The 21,645-nt window shown below is 36.5% G+C and overlaps 1 protein-coding gene across 3 annotated transcripts in view; it reads left to right on the top strand.

Moving 5' to 3' along the window:
• Positions 1-21,645, top strand: part of LOC148939407 (uncharacterized) — a 154,459-nt gene that overhangs the window by 16,060 nt on the left and 116,754 nt on the right. For 2 of the 3 annotated variants that reach the window (XM_089106703.1, XM_089106700.1), the window contains exon 1: positions 6,702-6,774. The exons of the other annotated variant lie outside the window; for it this stretch is intronic. The gene's annotated coding sequence lies outside the window, so the exon portion shown is untranslated. Of the gene's footprint in view, positions 1-6,701; positions 6,775-21,645 lie in introns of those variants that run through there. 3 annotated transcript variants of the gene reach the window in all.

Here is a 21,645-nt window from a genome sequence, read left to right as displayed (position 1 = left end):
AAACTAAACTAGAACTCTAACAAAAACTCTAAGCTAAGACTCTAAGCTAAAACTCGAAACTCTTAGCTAAAACTCCATTTTTAGTATATACTAAAATTAGACTAAAACGAACTTACTGTAAACACTACATTTTTGTGAACTAACTACAAACACTACAATTACTACATACGGAAGTTTGGCTACTGCCACCCTCGCCCCATAGGCCTTCTAAAATCTATTTTATCATTTGCGTTTTATTGAAAACTATATTTATTTCTAACAGAAAGCTTTAATTTTTAAAACATCGACGAAAAGTAAATAATGAAATCACTGGACTATCATAATAACTGGAAAAAACTAACGTAAATGATTTTAATGTTTAATATATATTGATATTAACTCCTGGAAATCTGAACAATTCAGGATTCAATATTTTTTCAACAGTATTTTTCTCCGAGGTTGTAATTATAATGATTATATTTAAAATATATTTTGCTTCCAGTAAAGTCCAAATGACACAATAGGCTTTGGAATGTTGACGGTTAGGGGGAGGCAGTAGCCAAACTCCTATTTGTAGTCATTTCTGCTAGTTTTAAGTCTGAGCTGAGTATTCACTTTAATTTTTACGATTTTTAGGATCTAATTATTTATCTATATCAGTACCTGTTATCTTTATGTTTGATTTGATTATTCATTTTAATTTCTGTTCGTTTTTGATTGGCAAAGTTTTGTTATAAGTTAATTTAATAACTATTTCTCCAGTTTTTCAGGTTTTCGGCTTAAGATATAAGTGGATTTTGAATTTAAAGGTGATCTGAGCTTTGTCTCTGTTTGCGTTAAATACAATTATTGTGTAAATTTTGCGCGGTTTTAAAATCAAGGTTTGGGTCGGTTCTTGAACTAAGAGTTTGATTCAACTGCAATTTATAGATAGTATACTCGAAAGATTCCTCCTGGGAGAATGTTCAAAAGATTTCATATGAATGAAAGTGAATAAGAGAATAGATATGTAGCAGAGGAATCACTCAGCTCATTTTAGTTCTAATAAGAGGATAAATATGTAACAGAGGAATCGCTCAGCTCCTTTTAGTTCTAACAAGAGAATAAATGTGTAAAAGAGGAATCAATCAGCTCTTTTTGGTTCTGACTCTTTAAATTGGTTTATTTGTAATTTTCACGTGAGCATTTCCTAGGTTTGGCACGGAAAAAAGTCTTTCTGACAGCTTGGGTGCAAATAATGTCTTTTGGTAGATCTCAACATCTCTCTAAAATATTCTAGAGTGTTCAAACTAAATACCCTAGCCCTTGTTTAAACATTTCACATACGCCGAATGCATATTTTGGCAACCTGGATACGCAGAGTATCTTTTGATTTAGTTCAACTTCCCCCTCAATATTCCTTGAAAGTTTCAACCAAATACCATTAGCCGTTCCTGAGATATTACAGATAGGTATTTTAGAAAATCGGGATACAGAAAGTGTTTCCTGTTTAAGTTCAACATTCCCCTCAATATTCTCTGAATGTTCCACTTTAATACCCTTAACTATGGTGTCTTTAATGGTGTCTTTTGATTTAGTTAGCATCTCCACTTGTATTTCCAGAAAGTTTCAAATTAATAATCTTAGTCTTCCCTGAACTATTACAGGTACACCCTTTTGACAAACGGTCACCCCTAATGTCCTTAAGTTCAAGATTCCCGCAACACTCTCAGAAAATGTTAGCATATTAACCTTTAACTCTTCTTGAAACAATAAAGATAGCCTTTTTCACAACCTAGCTGCATATAATGTCTTTTGAGTTAGTTTGACCTCCCCTTAACAGTCCCTGGAATTTTCAACTTAATATTTCTAGCTACTCCTGAGATCAATGTAGATACGCCCAGATACGCCCTTCTGATACAGTTAGTATCTTTTGATTTAGTGCAACACCCCTGACATTCTCTGAAATTTTTGACTTTAGCAGTTCTTGAGATATTACAGATGCGTCTTGAGCACCTGGATGCAGATAGAGTCATTCGACTTAGTTCAAGATTCACCTTAATATTTCCTGATTTTTCAGCTATCTCAAAACTTTGATCAGTGTTGAGAGGGATCTAAAAAGAGCGAGGAGGGGCTCTTTGCCTGCCAATAACTTTTGAAGATCCCCTTTCAACATGCCCTTAATTGATTACCCACAGCGGTTCCTAAGATATTGCTGGCAAGATATTTTGACAACCAGAATACACTTAGTGTATTTTTATTTTGCTAAAAAATTCCTGAAAGTTTCACGTTAATACTCTAAGCCTTTTTGAAGAACCAGGATCAAATATGCCCCCCTCCCCCTTTCCAAGAAGGCAAAATCTATGTGTGAACGATTGACTACTTGCATAAGTTTTCAATCGTCTCCTCATTCTTGTCAGTCTCGTCATTCCTGGAAGCATTGTTATTTGACCTTTAGACTATTTTAAACAAAATGACTATCTCAAAATTTTGATTGGATATGTTTGGGGGAGGGTAGCTAAAAAGGGCATAGGTGGGGGCTGGTTACCCCCTGATCACAGTTGACTCATCAAAAGGGCACCAGAACTTTTAATTTCTAACCGAATAAAGCCCCCTAAAAGGTTACTAGGACCATTCCTGACGTCTGAAGTGGCTCTGGTTGGAAAATAAATAGTAAATTTTACTTTAAAGCCTCATGTCCCTTTACTCTAGATATTACTAGAACGTTACCTCTGACTAGGTTTGGATGAGGTCCAAGTACACATTTTGGCAGATGCCCTGATGATTAGAATTTAGCTAACCTCACAGCCTATCTCCCGAAATGAATTTAAACTGGTCACGCAAACCCAAAATAAAAAAAAAGCACTTGCTGTAATCTCACATCAAGTTTTGCTAGAGGACCTTTATGCATTATTATTTTATTTGTCCCTCCTCCCCCCGGTTATATAATATGGAAAGGGTAGTCGTAGCCGTTTTGTTCAAAATAGTCGAAAGGGTTGGACATATTCGGAAGACAAAAAAATAGAAACCAAAAAGTGGCCAAATCACTTTTTCCCGACCGGCTGGAAATTTACATCCTTCAGTCCTTAGAGTAAAGAGGACTCCAATTCAGAAGGAAAAGTAGAAAAAATGTTGCTCCCCCCATTAGAGTACCCAATAAAAGACGAAAAACTTTTTTACCCGGCCATTTTGTATGGAAAGACTTAAGAGGGGCTCATTTGATTGGAAATTGAATGCTTGAGCACCTTTTTAAAGGGTCAAAGGTGATTCAAGGGCAACCAGCCTACCGAAAGTGCCCTTTTCTGTCACCCCCTCCCCACTTCAGAAACCCCAAGATATTGGGCCAAAATTTTGAGATACCCTTTGCGCTTAGAAACGTCAAAAGCTGTAATAAGTATGCCTACAGGATCGACATCAAACCCAGGGGCAATTGTCCTCAATTATATAAATTACTAAATATTAACACATGGGTCTTAATAGACGAGGTGGCCCTGTTCTGTCTTGGTTGTCGAAAAGAAATGTTAACAAGAAAAAAAGAAGAAGACGTATTTTAAAGAAAAGTTAAGAGTTGTATTAAAACTTAAGACATTGAATGAATTCCTTTCGAAGTTTCTACGACAACTCCTTCACTAAGAAGTGCCCTGGTCAGAAGAAAATAATAACAAATAATGCATTGTGCCAACATCGTTCTTTACTTAGGCAGCGCTATCGTACTGCCTATCACTTCCAAGACACTTCGTATGAAAATAGTTGTAGTAGAAAGTTCGGAAGGGGCTTATTTGGCTAAGGATTGAAAGTTCTAGAGCCCATTTTAAGAGACAAAAGCAAATGAAGGGCAACTAGATCCCTCCCACGCACCTTTTTTAGGTATTACTTCCAAACTCAATATTTTTGTATATAGTAGCTTAAAACCTCTACAGTAGGGTTTTCTGATGTTCCGAATCTGATCGTGTGAGCTTCATTAAGATTGCTTGACGTTTTCGAACTGTTCCCCCCTCAGTTCAAAGCTGGGCATATAACAGGAAAACCTTTGTTGTTGGGTTACAATTGCTTCTTGGTCCTAAACATATCTAGCTTAAGCCATGTAACAGTGAAAATCTTTGTTGCTGGAAACACTAAAATATCTGGGCCGCAGGAAGCCGTAAAAATTTGAGAATCAAAACAAACTCTTATCTAGACCATATAAGGGGAAAACCTTTGTTGTCGGAAAGAGTAAAAATAAATATCTGGCTTGTAGGTTCTTAGACATTTAAATTTGGAAAAACTCTCGTGACCTACATTTATATTCGCATAAGTAAACATTAGACGTCCTTGACGAGGTCGCTTGAATTTCCAATGAAAACATTAACATCTGTGTCTTGCTCTGAAGAAACAAGTCCCGAACAAGAAAACGTCTCGAAGAAAAGAAAATCTCGAAAAAAAATCTTGACGGATAATAGCCGAATATCGTATAGCTTAAACAAAGTGACGTTACCGGGATTCAAAAGTGTATGGGCGCTGTCGGAGGCCTTAATAGCACAGTTTTTTTGGAAAGATGTTTTTTTTATTTATTTTAAAATTTGTTTTTGGTATTCTCATTGAAAATACCATGGTACTTTCAATGAAAAATCAACAGAGTAGCCCACCTTATATTTTGAAAAATACATTTTATCCCCCCCCCTAATTTTTGTGAATTTACGTCACCATAAACGTCTTCCTCTGAAATCTTTGAAGTGGGTTGAAGTGGGTTGAAGTGGGTTGATTTTGAAAGTGTACTTTTCATTTTTCAAAAGACTACCACAAAATCGAAAGAAGATAACCATAACAATCATGATCCAACAGGTCGTGGTAAGAAACTGTTAGTAAGGAGTATCTACGCTTAATGGTATCCAAGACTCTAAAAAAATGAATTTTGATAATAATGTAGTCACCAAAAGAATTAAATTTTTATGCTGATGTCAAATATATAAAGTTTGTTAAGTTTAATACTACCTATTAAAAGTTATGAGACTGAGAAAAATGGCCCAGCTTTGATAGGGGGGGAAGGGAACAATTCCAAAACGTCAAGCAATCTTAATGAAAATCACACGATGAGATTCGGAACATCAGAAAACCCTACTGTAAAGGTTTTAAGCTACTGTATACAAAAATATTGAGTTTGGAAATAATACCTAAAAGAGGTACGTGAGAGGGAGCTGGTTGTCCTTCAATTGCTTTTCTCTCTTAAAATGAGCACTAGAGCTTTCAATCCTTAGCCAAATAAGCCCCTTCCGAACTTTCTACAACAGCTATTTTCATACGAAGTGTCTTGCTGATCATAGGCAGTACTATAGCGCTGCCTAAGTAAAGAACGATGTTGGCACAATGCATTATTTATTATTATTTTTTTTCTGACTAGGGCACTTCTTTAGCGAAGGAGTTGTCACAAGAACTTCGATTGGGGTTCATTCAATTGGAAACCGAAAGTTCTAGCGGCCTTTTTACTAGTCTTAAGTGATTGTAGAGCCACCAGCCCCCCCCATGCCCATTATATCCCAAAACATATTCAATCAAAATTTGAAGATAGCCATTTTATTCAGTATATTTGAAAGGTCCAGTAATTTTGTCTTTGAGGATGACACCCTCTCTTCCTCAAATGTATCTGACCAAAATTGTGAGATAACCAGTTTGTTAAAAGTTGTCCACAGAATATATAAAAACCCCTCCAGGGTTGACACAACCCACGAAAGCCCTAGGGCAAGAGTTGTAGTTTATATATCCTGGAGGCATATAGGCCATGGTTTTTATGAAATGAGTCGTCGTAGAAACTTTGAATAGGGCTCATTTGATTGGAAATTGGATGTTATAGTGCAAGAGAAAATAACCTAATATAGCTTGAAGAAAAACCAATAGCTTAAAACAAAGTGCCGGTACCCGAATTCGGAGGGATATGGCGTTGTCGGAGGCCTTAATAGCACACTACTTACAAATGTAAGGGGCAAAATTATCTTGGAAACGGGGGGGGGTGGGGCAAGTTTCTGAAGAGCCGTTTCTGGTTCTTTCACAGGCCATTTTTGTCTTTTGACACAGTTTTAATTTTGTCGTTTTATCCCAGGTCCTATTTTATTAGTTCTTTTTATCTTTTTTAGACTGCGTTCACTATTATAATCCGTTTTTATGCCATCTGTTTAAACATTAATGAATAATTTGGTTTATGATGGTAACTTTGACAGTTCTAAATTAATAAATTATTTATTGTGACTTCTAATTTTTTTCTCATAGCTTATACGGATTTTTTTTTTTTTTTTTTACTGTAGGCTTCCCCACTTAAATCATAGCTATAAAACAATAAGCATATATCTATACTTAAGGTTTACTATATGAATATATAGAAGAGAATGACGTTTGGGCAGAATAGTTTTAACTAACGTTTTTGAGAAAAAATCTGATAACATTAAATTCAAAACCAAAATTTGTGTGGTTGCCACCCGTAACTTCCTCTCTGGATATAGTGTATTTGAAACGACCGAATGTTCAGCCCTTGAATATATCCTTACATTTTGTCGGCTCCTTAAACATTAACGTACAGGAAGATATTTTAATTTATGCAAATTTCAAAATTAAATAATGTGCTTTCTGAGACTCTGTATATATTGTCGGGAATGTTTTCTTCCTGTGAGGCTATTTCCTGCTTGATATAGTTATGATTTTTGCGCAGTCCTTATACGCAGGCTCCAATCATGCTTTACTGTTTTTCGTTAGGTCATACTAGTCGCTGAATACTTTTGAAATGTGAAACATTGAATGTGAAATGAAAAGAAAACCTATAGGTTTTGGGACATAGGAATGAATGAATTGGTAAATGTATACCTTGCCTTATTCCTAGAGCTAAATATATAATTGGGAAACATACTTTAATCAATTAAGAAATAATTTGCTTTCGATTCCATAATCAAGTTAGTACCACAAGCTTACGAATGATGCAACCTGATTAAAATAAAGTTATATAAAGTCTTCTGAATTCTTTAGAAAGTATACTCTAAATTCAACTGAAAATTTGCAATATAGGGGAAAAGTTGAAGGGACAAGATTAAGAACATCTTTATTTCTATATAATTCCCGATTATAGGCTAACAAATGTCAAATAGTTATGCAAATCGTAATTATTGAGTTTTCAGTATTATAGACCGGTATCTAGTGAACAGGATCTCATATTACTGTTGCAATATGTTTCAAAACTCTTGTAGGCATGTGCACAGGGAGGGTGGGGATATTTCTTGTCTCTAGATAATCTGCTTTTACAGTCAATGTAGTATATGCTTGTTTTTCTAGATTAGATAAGATTCAACCGGGTTCATTTTAAAAAGAAAACGAAATAAATTAACTAAAAAGACGTTGCCCTGTGACACAATTGACGTTGAGACCCATAAACATAAAGATTCTTCACTATCACGCAGAACGGTTTCCACTTCACTCCTCAAGACAACCACACGCCTCCTCCACAATTACTTAAACTATATTGCCGTTGGGCAACAAATGTTTTATATCTATGTGTTTTGGGGAAATCTTTATAATACTTTTCTGTTTAAATGGCTTCTTGATGTATGTGTTGATTCAAGGATAATTATGATGATAGGGATCTCACGTAGATAAAAAAAAAAAATGTTAGCCCGACAAAATCGTACATGTTGAATGTCTACATTTAGTTTCGGATAGTTTGTCACCTCTTTTCAGCAATGTGGGTGCAAAGTTTCGACTCGATTTTTTTTTAATTTTTATGATTATAATCAACGGCAGTGCTATAGCGTTACCTATAGTAAAGAGCCACAAAGCTTCTGTGCAGTTTTTTTCCAGAGACACTTCATATGGAAGGGAGGGTCGTACAAACGTAAGAGGAGGCTCGCCCGGTTAGAAATCGGAAGCCCTACGCCCTTTTTAAGAGCCAAACGTGATTGGAGGGTAACCAGTTCCCCTCGCACGCCCCTTTTTCCCCAAATACAACCCATCAAAATTTTGAGTTATTTTGTTCAAAATAGTCAAACAGTCAAATAACTGTAACTCAGGGGCCAACAAACCCCCCCCCTCCCACAGCGCCCGGTGCAGGGGATGTAAGCTATGCAAGTTGCTCACTATTAAAATATATGTTTTCTTCTATAGGGGAGCGAGGGAATGTTTGATTTTGGATCTCCAAAAAGGCTTAGAGTATTAAGGTGAAACTTTAAGGAAATGATGATAGGGAAGCCGAACAAAGCCAAAACACACTATGTGCTTGCTGGTTGTAAAAAGGGAATATTAGCGATATTTAAAGAACGGCTGAGAGCATTAAGTTGAAACTTCCAAGGTATGTTGAGAAGATGTTGAAGGGTGATAGGTGGGCAACCAGCCCCTTTTCCTCCTTGTCCTTTTTAGGTGTACTCTCAGTCAGTAATGGTAAAAGTTTGTATTGTCTGAACTAGTCAAAAGTTCTAATACCTATGCCTCAAGAGATGCCATACACTCCACTGCCCCGGGGCAAGGATTTAAATTATGTAATTTGTCCATTGTTTACATGCAGGGTTTATCATTAGGAAAAGAAAAGAGATTTGATTCGGAGCTTATTCGAAAAGGCTAAGGGTACTAAGGTGAAGCCTTGGAGAATGTTGATGGGCATCTTAAACTAAATCGAAACGAAAGGCACTATGTGCATCCAGTTTATCAAAAAGGCAGATCTGCAATATTTTAAGAACGGCTGAGGCTATTATGATTAAACTTTCTGACAATGTCGAGGCAGGTATTTCCATGGGGTGGGAGGGCTGCCAGCCCCCTTTCAATGCTCTTTTTTGCTTCCATCCCGCAGAAGTAATCTATCAAATTTTTGAAATAGCCATCTTATCCAAAATAGTTCAAACGTCAAATAGCTATTTCTATGGGGAGGAAATACCCCCTCCCCCCAGAGCTTTGGAAAGAATGACAAGCACAATCAGTTCATACTAAGTGCATACTGGTTTCCAAAAGTTTGTATCAACAATATCTAAGGAACAGCTGAGGGTATTAAGTTGAAACTTACAGGTGTCTTGAGGGTAAGTTGAACAGTGATTTTAGGGGTACAAGCCCCACTTGTCCTTTTCAGATGCCCTCTCCCCTCAACACTGATGAAAATCTTAAAAAAAAGTTTTTGTTCAAAATAGCCAAAATGTTTAGCTATTATGCCTGTGGGAAAGCAAGAACCCCACAGCCCCCAGGGCAATGATTGTAATATGCAATTTACCCTTTTTTATCTGCAGGAGTTATTGCTAGGAAAAGGGGAAATATTTCATTTTGGGTGTATTCGAAAAGGCTTAGGGTATTAAGAAGAACCTTTTGGAAATGTTGAGAGGTATTTTTAACTAATTCAAAAGATACTTTGTCCGCCCAGTTTATCAAAAGGTGTATCTGCAATATCTCGAAAATGGCTCAGGGCATTATCTTTAGGCTTTAAAGACATGCTATGGGGAATGTTGAAAAGTAGTTGGAGGGAAACAAGTCCCCCTCCAATTCTTTTTAGCTGCAATTTCCCATAAATTATCCGACTAATTTTGGAGGAGCCATGCCAATGTCAAAAGCTATACATCTAGGGATTAAAAAAAATAACAGACTCTGGGAAAAGTGCTGTACGTCACATAAGTTGCCCATTGTTTATATATAAGGTTGGTTTTCAAGAAAAATGGGACATTTTTGATCCTGAGTCTCCAAAAAGTCTATGGGTATTAAGGCAAGACGTTTAGAAAATGTTTAGGGGGAAAGTCAAACAAAATCAAAGCACACTATATACAGGAGGGCCGTCAGAAGGGTACTATAGCAATATAGTACCGAACGTTTATAAAACGCTATATTGTTAACAATATGACGTTTAGAAAATGTTGCGGAAAGTCGAACAAAATCAAACCACATTATATGCAGGAGGGCTGTCAAAAGGGTACTATAGTAATATCTACAGAATAGCTTAGGGAAACTTTGAAATCATGTTGAGATGAAGTTGGAAAAGGAACGTAGGGCAACCCGCCCCTCCCCACCTTTTGCTCTTCTAGACGCTCCTTTACACAGACAGAACCCTTAAAAAGTTATTTTGTACAAAATAGTTTTCAAGACCTAATAGTTAAACCTCTGGGGAGGCCGCACCCACACAGCCCCTGAGATGAGGATTTCAAATTATCCAATTGGTCCATTTTTAACATGCAGGAATTATCATTTGGAAATGGGCATGGGTGCTGGCAGGGAGAGCAGGGGGGGCCTGCCCCCCCTGGAACCAAAACCAAAGGAAATAGAGTAGAATAGGAAAAAATCATGGAAGAAATGTGTGTTGCCTGATTGTTGGCTGCCTGCCAATAGATTTTGACGCTTAATAAAGAAAATATAAGTTCTTATTTTCGACTTAATGACCCCTTTCCAGTTTTCCACAAACAAATTTTCTGTATGATTTGGTAACAAAAGTTTTTTAGTAACAAAAAAAAAACAAAAAAAAAACAAATTCTTCATAGTAACGAATGGCAAGTAAATAACGACCCTTGTTAACAAAAGTATAAGAGTGTAACTATTAATAACAGTCAATCAAAGAATCAGCTTTTTATGGTGATCCTGAATATGTATTTTTTTATTAGTAATTAGTGCAATTATTAGTACACAAGAAAGTTCGTATAATTAAAAAAAGAATAAGGAAAACAACTTAATAAGGGGCAGTGTTGGCAAAAATGTGCCGTCGAATTTTGCTTGCATTGCCAAAGTACCAACGAGATGATATATGAAACCACTATAATCAGAAATATTTCCCCTAAATGGACTGCTAGGAATTTCTGTATTTTCCCCCATGAATGGATACGTTTTTTGTGTTCTATTATATTCTTTTTCCAGAAGTGATTGTATTTATCTAGTTGTCACTTCAAAAAAGATGTAATTTTTTACGGTCATGAAGTATAAACGTGTCAAATATATTGGTTTTTGATATTCAAAACTAAATTCAAAATATTGAATTAAAAATTTTTATTTGGTTTTCTTAATCTTAGTTTTAATGTTTTACTTTGAACATACTACTTTCATAATGTGCTACTTTTTATGAACACTGAGTCTAAAGGCATTTAATGTTTTGGTGTTTGATAACCAAGTTCAAAACTGTCGATATTTTCAGAAATAATGTTGAGCAATGCCAACGCTTTGGCATTGCTCAACAGAACTGAATGCTGGGAGTTTATATCTTAGTTTTTGTAATTAGGCTATTGTTTTGTGTATTTTTTGTAATTACTTACGTTTTTCGTTTAATATACTTTTACTTTAATTGACATACTTTTTCCATTGCCTTTACAAAAATATTGGTCTCTAAGCTTCATTAAATAAAAAACAAACAGGTTTTATTAGTTTTTTCAACTAAAAGTAAGGAGTAACATTAAAACTTAAAATGAACAGAAATTATTACGTATATGAGGAGGGTTGCCCCCCTCAACACCTTGCTCTTCATGCTACAGTTTTTTGGCACTTTAAAAAAAAGTTACTTATTGTTCTAATTAAACTTCACTTGTGTTTCAGGAGTCGTTTTTTTTTTAAATGGGACTAAATTTAGACTTTAGCATATCAAAATTCCGTCTTTTAGAGTTCTGGTAACTATTGAGCCAGATCACTCCTTACTTACAGTTCGTTACCACAAACTGTTTGATCAACCATCTAAATCCAAACACAGATCATTGAAATATTGACCGTTTTTTCTTTGTTACAAAAAGTATTGCATTCATAAATCTTTACAGTTTCAAGAAATGTGATTAAACAAATAGAAAAGGTTTTTCAACTAAAGTAAGGAGCCAATTTAAAACTCAAAACAAATAAAAATGACTTTGTTGATAAGGGCGACTGCCCCCTTCTCAACAGCTTGCTCATTAAACAAAAGTTTTTTAGCGTTTTGAAAAATCTTTTCTCAAGTTATCGGTCACTTGAATCCCTGGTTCATTGCTTTTAAAATGTGTAAATCAATGGTTGTACCTTGATTAGTACCGTCCTACGTTTAAATGTGTAATTTCAATTTTGGATATATTTGAATACACTGGAAAAAAGTGGCGATGAATAGTAATTTTGGTAAAAAGTCTTTGTTAATATTATTACTAAAGAATTTCGGTTGGACAATAAGGAGTATTACTGTTTATATGGATGGAAATGCTGTGAGACTTTTGATCTTCTAAATAACTGAAGCCATCAGAACCTCCACAAAAGGATTTTCTTATTGATAAATACATTACATACATTTGTTCAAATACATTGAAGTACTTCATATAAATAGAAAAAGAAAAATATTACCATTTAAAATTTCTGAAAACTAAGTTTCTGGCAGTATTTGCCATAACCAAAGAAATTTCCTGGCTTGCCACCTCTATGCTGGTAGATATGGGAATGTAATATTTTTTATAGAGAAACATTTTAATTAATTCCTACTCCCCTATACCTCTTTCAACATTTGTCTCAAGCCTCATGAACAGTAAGCAGTTTGTCCATTAAGATTTATTTTTTAGGAATCTTAGCTACCCCCACCTAGACAATGACTCACCCCTACCCCTCATTATAGCTGATACGCAATTACAGCTCACCAAACACAGCCTAATTTCATTACAAATAAAGTGAATCAACTTGGTTGAATCCAGTACTGCCACCATGTGGCATTACTTCTTTTGCAACTGGGAATTCTAAAATATAGTTATTGACATTTTTGAATCAATTAGCTTCTCAGAATTTTAAATTGACGGCAAATTCGTCCTCTTTGGGGTAAAGTCGTAGTTTTTTGTTAAACAAAATTGATCCCTTGGCCATGAATCCTTGTCGTTTAAAATTTACTATATTTTGTTTCATTTTGCATGCAATTTAATTGCTGTTTATTTGAGCGTTTTTTCCTAAAAGTATTTAAAAATAAACTTATTCCTATGAAACATATCCTGAAATATATTCCCTGTCACCCAATCAACACTGGCACTTTGGCATCTGCCCCCCCCGGAAAAATTTCTGCCAGTGCCCTTGGAAATGGTGAAATGTTTGATTCTAGCTGTGTTCGAGAAGATTAAGGGCATTAAGGTGAAATTTATTGGAATGGTGAGGGGTAAGTTTAGCTAAATCAAAAGACACTGTCTGCATCCAAGTTATCAAACAGAAGTACCTGTAATATCTTACGAACGGATGAGGGTATTAACTTGAATTTTTTAGGATCACTGATAGTTCTGCAAGTTTAGCAAATGCGACTAGCTGCGACCGTGACTGAGACTACTTCCGATTGCAACAACTTGCAATTGTGACTGCGACTTATTACTACTTTCAGGGAATGTTGTCGGGGATGTTAAACAAAATCGAGACTCCATATGCATGCTGATTGTCAAAAGAACGTATCAGCATTATCTCTAGAACGGCTGAGGGCACTAAGTTGAAACTTACAGGGCATGTTGAACAGTGCTTGAATCTTCAGGGAATTCTGAGTGGGACGTTAAACTAAATCAAAATACAGTACATGCATCCAGTTTATCAAAAGGGTATATCTGCGATATCTTAAGAGCGGCTAAGGGTCAGAATATTCAATTAAAAGATACTCTGTGTTTCTCGGTTGTCAGAAGGACGTATCTCAAATATCCCAGGAACGGCAAATGACATTTAGTTGAAACTTTCAGGGAACGGTTAGAGGGGTGTTGAAAATAATCAAAAGTAACTAGTTAGAACTATTAAATTAAACTGGAAACCAAAAGTTCTTGCGCCCTTTTAAAGGCTCAAAAGCGATTGGAGGAAAACCATCCCCCTCCTACTCTATTCTATAAGCACATCCAAGCCCTTAGGACACGGGCTGTAACTCCTGAGACTCGTCCATTGTTAGACACAGTATTTGTCAAACAGTTCATGGTAACGAACTGTAAGTAAGGAGTGACCCGGCTCAATAGAAACCAAAATTGATACCAATAGATACACCAAAACAATGAGATTTTGATGGTGATCTTAAATATCTATGTTTTATGAAGTTTAGTCTTACCTATCCAAACTTACGTGCCTGAGAAAATTTGCCTTATTTTCGAAAAAAGGGGGAGACAACCCCTAAAAGTCATAGAAATTTAATGAAAATCCCACCATTAGATTCAACGTATCCAAGAACCCTACTATAGAAGTTTCAAACTCCTATCTGCAAAAATGTGGAATTTTCTATTTTTTGCCAGAACAAAGATCACGGATGTGTGTTTATTTGTCTGTTTGTTTGTTTGTTTGTTTTTTATTTTCCCAGGGGTGATTGTATTGATCCAGTAGTCCTAAAATATCGGGAGAGGGCTCATTTGAACGGAAATTATAAGTTCTAGTGCCCTTTTTAAGTGATCAAAAAAATTGGAGGGCAACCTAGCCCCCTCCCACGCTCATCTTTTCCCCGAAATCACCCAATCAAAATTTTGAGATAGCCATTTTGTTCAGCATAGTCGAAAATCTAATTAATATGTCTTTGTAGATGACTTAATCCACCAAAGTTTCTGGGGGAAGGGCTGCAAGTTATAAACTTTGCCCATTGTTTACATATAGTTTTGGTTATTAACTGATAACTGATAAGGGTTTTTATTTAAATCAAACAAATAAATAAATCAACCACCAGAAGCAAACTTGTTTAGGCTATACACCCTTCAAAAAAAACCTGATATATACATCGCTATCAACACCGTAAAACAATAAATAAAAAAGAAAAGAGAGAAAAAAAAGCACAGCACAACCTCCTCCAACTTAGTGCAGCCCCAAAAATAAAAAATAAAAACAAACAATAACTAATTATTACCGTTCTCTCACTACCACCCTCACACAACCACAATAAAAAATAACCAAAATACAACTGAGAGACCCCTCAAGAGAAAATCGCTAAGAAATAATATACTCACCAAAACACAGAGATTTTAACCTACTCCTAAAACTAGCAATATTTTCATCAACTAATAATTCATTTGGTAAACTATTATAAAACCCTGGTCCCACATGACAGATAGAGAAGAATGATCTTCGAGTAAAAGCCCGAGGTCGTCTTATCTGGGATGCTGTTCTGGTTGAGTATTCATGGACATTACTTCCAGCCACGAACATTTGACCGAAACATTGTGGCAATAATCCACGCTCATACTTAAACAAAAACAAAGCTGAATAAAATTTAGAAACTCCGTGTAAAGGCAGAATATGTCGTTCGAAATATCTCCTTCTCACAGATGCACCTTTTTTATCACCACAAAGAACTCTTATAGCTGAGTTCTGCATCGCCCGAAACGGAAGTAGATGTGCCGGGAAAGTACTCGACCAAACGACATTACAGTACGAAAGGTACGGGTGAACAGTAGAAAAATACAAAGACCTTATTACATCATAGGGGAAAAATATCTTCAGCTTTCTCATAATCTCAACATTCCTTGCAATCTTACTACCAAGGTACTTGACAGTCTTTAGTCGCTGGATTGAAGTATCAACAAATCTAAGCTCATTAATCCATGGATAGTAATTGGGGTTTCTTCCGTAAAATAGAAACTGTGATTTGCTATTATTTAACCTCAGTTTGTTAGCTCTAGTCCATTCCCCAATTTGGTTCATACCCGTAATAAGCTTCTCCATGAGTTGCAGTTCCGTCTTCGCTGCCACTGTAAAATGCGCATCATCCGCAAATAGGACAATAATTAACTTTATGGTTTCACTAACGGGAAAATTCAGGTCAAACGACAAACCCTCCACAGCTCCGCACAAATCATTAATGAAGATTAAAAACAGTGTAGGCCCTAGCACAGACCCTTGTGGCACACCATATTCAATTTTCTTTGTACCCGATACCGCACCTCCAACACTCACATACAAAGAACGATTATGAAGGAAAGAGCTTAAAAGGCCTAAGAACGAACCACAAAATCCACAATTATCAAGTTTTGCAAGCAGAATACCATGATGAATCGAATCAAAGGCCTTCACAATATCAAGGAAAACTGAGGCCGCTTTCCAACCAGCATCCAGGGCATCATTTACGAACGTCACCAAAAACAAAACGGCCTGATCCGTCGACATTCCTCTTCGGAATCGAAACTGGGTTGGACTTAAAAGTCTCCGCGATTCTAGAAACTCCACCGTTCTAGCATTTATCATCTTTTCAAACGCTCTACTTAACACTGGGAGAAGAGATATAGGTCTATCATAATGGAAAGAATTCGTATCACCACCTTTAAATAACGGAATAACTTTAGCTGACTTAAGTCAATCTGGAAAAATAACACGTTTCATACACTGATCAAATAGGTACACCAAAATGCTCTGATACAACTGGAAATACATGCTTCAAAACTTTCAGGGAAAAATAATCACTACCTGCGGCATTACTCTTCATGCTCCAAACTATATTTCGGAGCTCCTCAACATTAATCGGACGCAAAAAAGCAAAAACATCACTAGCCATAGGTAAAAACTGAACAAAAGACATTTCTACAGAGGAGGAGGATCCTGTACCTGCCATATTTTTTCCAATATTTGCAAAGTGGTCAAACGTCTGATCAGCTGCTTCCTCTGGTGATGAGGTACAGACTGTGGCAACAGAACTCTGGGTTGGGTAGATTACCAAGTTGATTGTTTTCCAGGTCTTCGCAGGATGTCCTTCCGACTTTTTAAATTCTTCTCTAAAATATTCTATTTTAGCTTTTCTAAGTAGCTTACTCAATTCGTTATTATATTTTCTGTACCTCTCTTCGGCATATGGTGATGTATTAGAATACTTAAATAATCACCTCCTTTTCATTATCGCAGCCATCAGTACTTTAGAAATCCAAGGTTTAACGGGTGTCTCAGTTTGAACTGACTGCCTTGACATTTTACAACATGACTTCAATATTTCATTGACTTTACCATACCATAAACAAAAGTTCATATTTACATCAATTTCACTATCTTCAAGAAACTGAAACTTACATTTTTCTAATTCATTTTTAAACCGAATCAAAGAATCTCCATTAGTTCTCAATCGATCATTATGTGTTTTTGAATTCTTACTCTTCGGTGTGCAAAAATTATTCACACACAGCAGAACACCAAAGTGACCAGAAACATCATTAATCACAACTGAAACTGAATTATACTTATTATCACAAAAAATATTATCAAGGAGGGTCTCCTCAGAATTAGCAGTTACCCGAGTACAAATATTCACCACAGGAAACACACCATAACAAGACATCACATTCAAGAATTCAAGAATCTTAGTATTAGCACTCACTCTAGTTAGGTCCAGATTAAAATCACCACACGAGCAAAGGCATATTATCATCAACAAACTCATCCAGTTACTTTTCTAGGGGCTCCAAAAATTCCTCAGTAGAACCTGACGGCGGTCGGTACACTAAAACCACAAAAAAATTCTGTCCCGATTTACATAATTCTGATATCACACTTTCAAATACCATATCAGTAGTAATCTATCTATTGATGGAAAAGGGACAAGGAATGGGACAAGGAAACTTACACCTGAGGCATGAATATGCAGTACATTTTCACGTGCACATTGTAAAAAGCCGGCAAACCTATAAAGTGGTCAAACACGTTTTGAGAGTATAGTCAAGATTGTATAAGACAATCAGACTGTTTATTGCTATATATTTCATTTACACATGGAATTTCACAAGAATATGCGGCAGAGTTTCATATTGACATTTTAAAAGGTCGGCTAACCTATAAAGTGGTCAAACATTTTTTGAGAGTATAATTGCGACTATACAACACAACTAGACTGGTTTTTGAGACAACACCCATTTCTTAGGGCCAATCAGAGAGAGAGTGGAGGTTATTCTATACACGGTAACTTGATTGGTGATTAGATTCAAATAAAAGGAGTGATTTTCATTCGTCCTTGAGATTTTGTATATAATGCTCATGCGTTACGATTAAATTTTCATAATGTTTCAACACACCATGGATGACACATTTTATATTATTGACTTTGAAGCTATGGCTACATCGATTTATAATGTGAGTTCAGATTAGTAAATTTTCTTAATTTATTTCCAAATAAAATTATTTTACATAGTCATCCTTCCAGTAAATTCACATTCAGGGCATATCCCCACTCCCTCCCCCCAACAATACAAACTCTACAATATGATTATTATAGTCGATAGAAAACGTAAAATACGCTCTTTTTCCATTATGTAAACCCCATCTTCCCTCAACCCCTCTGTTTACGAGTTTAATTCATTCATTAGAAATAATTCTTTCGTTCAAAAAATATCCTTTCCCCATTATTAAAATAGAGCGTACTTTCCTTTCCGGTCTAAATAAAACCACCTGTGTGTATAATCCTGTTACAAAAAGGGTCGGTTTTAGAAATAGACTTCACACGCTTGTCTTATCGCCATAGATTAATGCCACATGCGTTTGTGTTATTCAAGACACTTTGAAAGAGAGATTGTTTTTTGATTAAATTAAACGAGATATTCTATTTTCAATTGTATTTGATGAAAGCAAATGGATTCCATGGATGATTAAGAGGCTTTTATAAAAATATAAGGCGGGGATGGGGGGCAATGTATCAATTCTAACACCTTCGCTGTAAGGTGATAAACAAACTATTTCGTCGCATGAAAAGTAAGGGGGGGATTCTTTGTGCAGACACGTATACCCTTTGACAAGAAAAACTAATGTGATCATTCCGACACGCAACACTGAAGTTTAGTGTTTGGTTAGCTTTTAATTATGCCATATTTATGGCTGACTATTTTTATATCTATATTTTAAATCATTGTATTGGATTTCATGCAGCGGGGGTACTAATTTTTTCTTCTGTAAAAAGAGGAATCGTTTTTCCATACTAAATTTATTCTTTTTTTAAGGACAATTTTGAAGAATGCGTGCCTCCCCCTCAAAAGAGAGCTAAGGCTAATGGCGCTACTCCAATGCAACAACTGGAGGTAGCTGGCCCATCGAGAGCCACCCACATCCCTTCCAGACCGGCGCTGCCTGCCCAAGCCCCATCCGTGCCAGCCCCTATGCAGCCAGGTAGAAAGCTGAAAAGAGTGGATGGCTGCTCCCATGATGGCGAGCCCCACTGCACCAACCCCCCATGCCAGTGACATCGCAGCCGCCACCACATCTTTGCAAGAAACGGATGTCACCGTCCCATCTATCCCCAATCATGCTTTGCCAGGACCATCCAGCACTCAACTGCAGTCTGAATTCGGAAATGTAAGCATTTTACCTCTACCTTCTACCTGATTATAGAGATATCTACCTATTTTTCCTAACTTTTTTAGCCTTTTCTTTTCACCATTTTTATTCAATACTGTAAGAGTGTGTGTAAGAGATATTAAAATATTAACCACCTGCCACAACTATTGTTTTAAATTTCTCTACTCCCCTCCGATACATCTAAATATAATGTAATTTTTTTTTTTGATTGTCATAAAAATCACTCTTGCTTCTTTCTGAACTGTCTGGGGAGTGGAGTGGAGGCAAGTATTTAGTTAAAATAAAGCTAGGAGGGGGGGCAATTAAGTTCTGTGTGAGGTGTAAAAAAATTATACTTTTTAATATCATGTTAAATATACGACTAGAAATGCTTCAGGAGAAATAGACTATTGCGTCTTTCTGAACTTTCTGGGGAGGCGGTGGAGGCAAGTATTTAGTTAAAATAAAGCTAGGAGGGGAAAGTGAGTTTTGAGGATGGGGTGAAAAATGAACATGGTTTTATAAACTTTATAAAATAATGGTTATTTCATATAGAAAATAAACCTTTTTTCTAAAGATTAATGAATTAGCAGCGCCATCTTCATCAGGACATGAAGCATCAATTTCTAGTGGACCTGAACCAATCCTAGCACCACCAATGGAGTTCAGAGATGAGCCTACACTAGTTCTTGACAATATGGAGTGGCATAGGGGTTTTCTAAATGATTGTTTGGGGACATAGCCAGCCTAGACGATCTAACATGTGACATTGACATGGTGGAGGACCTGGAATGGACAGATAGATTTATGCGAGAGCATTTAGGTGTTGTTAGTAGTAGTAGTGCATCTGAACCGGGTCCTCATAAAGAAATTCCGTCACAGGACAATACAGGCTGGCTTGATCATCTATCCCCAAACACCCTGGAAGACATACTAACTGACTTAGAGGATTTCATGCCACCTCCATCCAATGCAATTGAACAGACTGGGGGGTGGTGCTATTGACAATTCTATGTCACCCCCACCACCATTCCGGTTAATGATACAGCTAGTAGTAATAATGTTATAGCAACATCAAAAGTATCCCCACTTCCAGATTTTTTTCTTTCCAACTCTGCCTTGCACCATACAAAGGTCTACAGCGCCAAATTCGGTGATCCATTTAACTCTCTAATGTCAGGGGATATAATAACAGATCCCCTGGCCATTACACATTTATATACTAATAAGATTCGAGCCATTCTTTAACAACATATGAGGGTGGGGGGGTCGGGGTCAGTTTAAAAGCATCAATAGCACTAAAAATTTTTTTTTTAAATGAAAATGCGAGCAAGCTGTATTTGAAATACTTGCACACAGAGATGTTGGCAATTCGCCCGCAATTATCAAATTCTGAGGAGGCTTTTCTAAATGGTCATTAGTATTCAAAGTAAATGGGAAAATTATAACGAGGGGGGTAGTGGGTCGGTGGTTTTATTTATTGAAAGTTTAAACGTTAATGTTTGTAGATTTAAAAAGGATTTTATTTTAAGAAAAGGGCATAGGGACAGGGCTATAATTTTAAAATATCATTCAGATTTAGATGGATGTAGGGGGATACAACGAATCTGTTTCGATACGAGGCTACAATGTTTCAATTATGCATTTTTAATTGCTGCATACATACCTCTTCAAATAGATACATCTAAGAAAAAGTTGAATGAAATGGAAGTTAATGGTGGGGAGGGTTCAAAGTTCCCCATAGTAGATTTTAATTGTTTAAACGGTCAATTTCCCGTGACACTAAAAGGAATAGATATTTTCGAGCGGGCTAATGCGCATTTAAAGATTAGTGTCACGGTGTTACAGTATGAAACCGAATTTGAGGAGGGCCACCGTTCCGATAAGAAGGGCGTATTATTTACAGTGAGGGCCCCTTCAATTGAATCAGTGGAACATTGGGTGTGGCTTCTATCCACGCCACCCACAGAGCCTGATTCAATTGGATATTTTAATCCAATTACCGATATTAGTAGGGTTTTGGGGGAGGGTACGAAACAGTGTGCCCGTTATTACTGTCCGACATGTCTGTCCCGATTTTGAACTGATTTAAAGTTAAAGCATCACATGAAAAACTGTAAACGTCATGGATCCCAGGCTGTGGAAACGGTAAGTGGAGATAGAGCGATCTTACGTTTTAAGAATGTCCAAGATACGCTCCTAAAGAGCAATAAGATCGCTTTAGACTGCGAAGCGAAACTCACAGACGTTTACAATTCGTCAAATCCAAATCGTGTTAAAATACATGAAGCCATAGGGGTCTCTTACGCTAACGCGCAACGAGATTCCAATAATATCATGCAAGTGCTGGATGTAGTTGATATGTTTGGTGACGGTGAAGACTGCATGCGCTCGGCATTGGTCAGTCTAATTAAAACAGCAAACGGTGCAATTTTGCGCCTTCGTTACACAAACTATCCTATGCTCCTATCACCAGATGACAGATTGGCCATTAAAAATCGTAAAATATGTTGGGTTTGCAAGGGGGAATTTGATGATGGTGTTCGGAATGGGGGGAGG

Source organism: Artemia sp. Qi Xiang Cuo, chromosome 21 (genome assembly GCF_049724085.1).
Source record: "Artemia sp. Qi Xiang Cuo chromosome 21, ASM4972408v1, whole genome shotgun sequence".
Lineage (NCBI taxonomy): Eukaryota > Metazoa > Arthropoda > Branchiopoda > Anostraca > Artemiidae > Artemia > Artemia sp. Qi Xiang Cuo.
The sequence above is the reverse complement of the archived record's forward strand: the minus strand, read 5'-3'. Positions and strand labels throughout refer to the sequence as shown.